Below are 5410 nucleotides of genomic sequence, written 5' to 3'. Positions count from 1 at the left end.
CACTTCTCGCAAAATGAAGTCAGCACGTGGCAGTGACTTGGGTTAAGCCACCAGGACGCTTGCATTCTATATAACCAACACTTTGATTCTTGCCATCTCATTTTCCATCCAGCTCCTTGCAAATGTACATGGGGAAGCAATTGAGGTCTTGGGGCCCAGATGGAGTTCCAGGCTCCTGGTTTCAAAGTGACCCATCGCCAGTCTTTGCGGTCATTCTGGGAGTAAATTGTGGCTGCTTTCTCTTCCTCTGCTGTTTCTTAACATTGAAAAAGAAAAGTTTATAAAGGAAATAATCACCTTCACCACTCTTTTAAAAGATATATTTTCCTATTAGCAGACCTGACCATAATTTTGAAGCAATAATTTACTGACAAGCATCAATCCTTGGCAGCCTCCATATTATGTGTATCTACATTATGAGTACACAGTTGATCTGTATTCAGATTATGTGTTTGTGTTTGCCATCTTTCCTGACAGGCATGGATCACTTCCTGTTGTGAATGGGGAAGCTCATGCATGAAAGGCATTGGGAATGGAATGTGTGTGTGTGTGGCAGGAGGTGGGGGCATTTCTCTGTTTTGCCTTGAGCAGGAAGAAGAAAACAGGATGCATGTGTTCCTGGAAGAGTATAAGTGAATAAGAGAATAAATTCCTGGGAATGAATTCACATACAGGCCGGAGAGGATCAGATAAATACCTAACTGTTCCACAACCATTAGCTAAGTGTACAGCGCTGCCTCAGGCTTGGTCACAGATGCTAACCCATCCGTTCTGGCCCCAAGCATGCCTCCTTTCCTTCCACTCAGTCACTCCACCAAGGGCTTTGAATACAAATATTTAAATAGGAAGTATATTTGCAAGCAGGAATATTCACTGAAAACGTATTTTTCAGAGTAAACACTATTAAACAATTTAATTTTGTGTTCAATTTTCTATAAATCACTGTTTAACTGCCTCCAATTATTACCACTTTTGATCTCTTGAAACAATTTCTTATCTACATCAATGCTTTTCATAATTTTTTTTTTATTTCAGAGGTCTAATTGACCTCTATTTCAGAGGTCACTTTTATAACTATTAATGAGAAATGTTGTTGCTTAGGGCTTATGCCATTGTAGAGTTACTTTTTTTTGTTCATTCAATCACAATATCCAATTTTCTGGGTCATATTTTGTAGCTAACAATTTTACCATGTGTAATGTGAAATACTGGCAATTGGATTCTAACTTGATTGTTTGCACCACTTTGCTATGGCTTGGCTAAGAGACCATGCCTAACTCCACCCTTAGCCAGCAGGGGAAGTGTTCCCATACCAGTAGGCCTGAGCACCCCACTTTCCCATTTGCCCTGTGCAGGACTCTCCTGCCTGACCCTGGCTGCACCTGTGCCCTTCCTAGGCTTCCCTGGGATTTGGCTGAGTGGTGGCTGGAATCTGCTGCAGGCAGCTTCTGTCAGGTGGCCTGCCTCTCAGGAATGAGGGGTCACTCTCACAGGGATGCAGACTAGATGCTTTCCAGTGAAGAGTGTCTTCTTCAGCAGCAGCAGCTTTTCCTCTCACTTGGATACTGCCAAAGGTTTTAAAGTCGTAATTCCCCCCAATGCATGGAACTACCATGGAACAGGATGAACCCCCTGACATCTCTGGCTCTGGGTATCAGCAGGTGGAGGGAGCTCTGGGCAGCACAGCAGATACTACCAGCTTCCTAGAGAAGGAGGATTTCACAGGTTTCTGAGTATTGGGGGTGATGAAGTAGCCAGAGAAGGCGTGACAGTGTCCTAATTCCCCACCACTATCACCACACATGTGCACACACACACACACACACACACACACACACACACACACACACGGACACGGACACACACGGACACACACACTGGAGCAGGTGTGAGTGTTGCAATGGGAGAGAGTGAATGCAAAAACCATTTACAAAGGCGGATTGGAGTGGATGATGTTGTAGTGCAGCATGCTAAACTGGGTCCAACTACTCCACTGCTGGTCCACGTTCCTGCCAATGAACCTGGGAAGGCAGCAATCAATGTCAAAATCCGTGTTTCCCTGCCACCAACAAGGGAGACCTGGAGAAAATCCTGGCTCCTGGCCTAAACCTGCCCCATCCCTGGCTATTGTGACATTTGGGCAATCAACCAGCAAATGAAAGATCTCTCTGTCTCTTTCCCTCTCTATAACTCTGCCTTTAAAATAAATGCATCATTGTGAACTGGTACACTCACAGCCAGCTAAGGTAGGGAAACTGTGACTTATGGGACTTACCAATCATGTGCTCTGACTTGGTGCAGCTGGGACGCAGAGAAAATCTCTGGGTTGAATTGTGGGTGCTGGTTCCATTTCCTGGATGACTTGGCCCCTGTCTCCGAGGCTGGACCTGGTACCCACGCTGACATCCCTGCTGCAAGCTGCCTGATCCTTGGAGCTGGAGTGTGGATGAATTTTTGTGCAGCTATTTCAGAGGTGACCCTGTGGCTGCTAGTCCTGGGTGTCCAAGGAATTGTGAGGCTTGAGCCACCTGCTGCCTACACCTGGTGGTTAAATCCTGTTTTTCTCCAGGGTGAAGCTCTTGCCTTCTATGTGAGGTGAAATGCACCCCAGAACTAGAGTGCACAAGACCAGAGGACAATGTCCAATGCTGGATAGTTGCCCTTCACTGCCCCTGTCCATTGTTATCCAGCCCACCAATTCTGTCCTGAGGGAGGTGCTGGAGGAGACCATGCATGGTGGTCCAAGAATAAAAGTTAGTTAAGCAGCATGTCCAGGGGTGGAAAGGTGAGGAGGGTGAAATGAAGGTGAGAAGATCAGAAGAGCCAGGACTGGGATCTGCTGCCTCATCTCTCATCACACCTCTGGCAACAAGGTTGGGCTTGGCTCCTGGTGCTTTTCAGTCTACCAGTAAGAATGGCTGGCTCCGGAAAGGAAATCTCACATACACACACACACACACACACACACACACACACACACACACACACACACACAACTCATTCTGGAAAATGGCATGATTTGATACTGTCAAATTCCATATTTAACTCTGTAGTGGGCCTCCTCTGATCCAAGACTGCAAGAATTGCTCTAGTATGTTGATGACCACATATGACCCAGATGTGGAATCCTGTCTGTCTGGTTTTGCTGATCTTCATCAAGCAAAACTCCAACAGGCTGTGCACTGTGCAATCCTGCTGCTCATTGCTAAGTTTACCAGCATAACAGTCAGTGGGCGTGAGCAAGGCTGGAGAGTGCAGGGGGCTGGCCAGATGGGAGGGTTGGCTGATTGAGGCTCCAGCTTCCAGGCTGTGGAGGGGTGAGCTGCCTTCTGGCCTCAGGAGAATGTCTTTTTTTTTTTTTTTTCTGATCTCTCTCCCACCCAGTGGATCCTCAGGAACAGAGTGTTGATGCCATTAACTCACCCAGCTCCAGAAAACACTCCCATCAAGAATGATTCATTTGTAAATAACACATTTTGATTTAATTATAAAAGCTCTGGAGATGGGCTGTCGTTTCATCATATGTCTCCTTGGCTCACTTACTACTTTAAGGTGACTGAATTGCAGAAAATATTAAAAGAGAAATTGCTCAGTGGAGGGAAAACCCTTGGTGTGGTGGCTTCTAAACAAACTGCAGTGACAATGAAGGAAACATAAAAGGGATAATGTTAAACAGTATATAAAGTATCCATTCTTTCTGCATAAATAAAAAGTGAGAATATGTTAGTTAGTGTAACTATCATCAGCCATCAGACCAGGAAGACACTCAGACAGAGCACTCAGGCCACCATTGAGCACTTTGTGGTTTCCAAAGGGAAGGATTATATTTAAGGATGAATAACACAGGACATCCCAGTGCCACCTTTCAACTTGAAGTTGTAAATATTTAAGGATGTTTTTAAAACAATACATTAAAGAGATAGAGAGAGGGAAAGGGAGGAATGGAGAGAGGGTGGGGGAGAAGGAAAGAAAAGGAAAGAGACAGAGAGATGGCTCCCACCTGCTGGTGTTCTCCCAAATATCTGCAACAGCTGTGCATTGCCTGCAGCTGAATCTAGGGGCCAGAAGCCCCATCTGGTCTCCCAATGGGGAATGGGGTATCAGGATGCCAGTTACTTAACCCATCTCCTAAAGCCTCTCAGGGTGTGATTTAGCAGGCAGTTGGAGTCAGGTGTGTTGTTGTTTTGTTTTTCCTACAGCTCTATTTAAAAGTTATGGGGTATATAGGCAGAGGAGGCAGAGAGTCGGAGAGAGCTCTTCTACCTATTGGTACACTCACCACAAATGGTTGCAACAGCCAAGAGTGAGTCAGGCAAAAGTCGGTGGCCTGAAACTGCATCCTAGTCTCCTTTGTTGATGACAGAGGACCATACACTTGCGCCCTGCTAGGTTGTTTTTCCAGGCATTTTAACAGGGAAGTAGATGGAATGTGGAGCACCTGGAACTGCAAGCCAGTCCCATGTGGGATCCTCATTGTTGCAGTTAGAGGTGTGCTTTGCTGTGCCACAACGTAGGTCACTGGAGGTGACTGTTGAACTCAAGGTGAGACAGAGCTTCAGTGGTCCTCTTCAGTGACCATCAACCAGGTGTTTTCTTGAGCCAGGTTCTGCTCCTTCGGGGGGCAGCAGGACAGCCAGAGGATGGAAAAGGTTATGGCAAAGGGTGTGAAAAAAAGGGGGTGGGGACCAGGGAGAAGTAGAACCTGAATCTGGGTGGCATCTCTCTCCGTACATGGAGCTGGCATGCCCAGAGCACTAGCACAGAGGAGTCTGTGAATTTTGAGTGCTGTAAGGTTTCCCTTCTTGGCTCACAAACAGCATCTTCACTTGCTGCTGCCACAGCTTCTCATGGAGGACAGAGGCCAGGTAGCTCTGTGGGCCTTCTTTTTATTTATTTATTGATTGATTGATTGATGATTGCATGGTTGATCAGGTTGGGAAGGATCAAGGGTTAGGGAAAAGTGGGTGTTCATTGTTTCCAAATTTTCTATTTCTTTTTGTCTCTGGGCTAAGGAGAGAGATAAAGCGGAAAGACACACCTGGCCTTCCAAATGTCCTAGTACCAGAGATAGAGAACTGCCACCTGATATCCACCTAGGATTCCAATTTAGCGCATGTTCCAAGGGTTCTAACTGGACTCTCTCTTAAGGTCCCAGTCCAATCTACATGGTTCCACCCAATGCTATGATCTAACACACCCAGAAGGCCCTGCCCTCCTGTGATTGGGTTTTGGTGCATCTTGTCTTGTAGGCACCAAAAATATGGAGCGTTGTTATTGGGAGAATTGAATGCTTGTGTTGATTCAGGCTGAGTCTGCCCCACCTGCCACTCTTGGATTGCTACTCTTCATATCCCTTGAAGAGCCATGTGCTAATGGCTGGGTCCCCACAGTTCCAGATTAATGATGCCAG

This window comes from Ochotona curzoniae, unplaced genomic scaffold (genome assembly GCF_017591425.1).
Source record: "Ochotona curzoniae isolate NIBS_2020 unplaced genomic scaffold, NIBS_Ocur_1.0 contig_1229, whole genome shotgun sequence".
Classification (NCBI taxonomy): Eukaryota; Metazoa; Chordata; class Mammalia; order Lagomorpha; family Ochotonidae; genus Ochotona; species Ochotona curzoniae.
Note: the sequence above shows the minus strand (reverse complement) of the source record.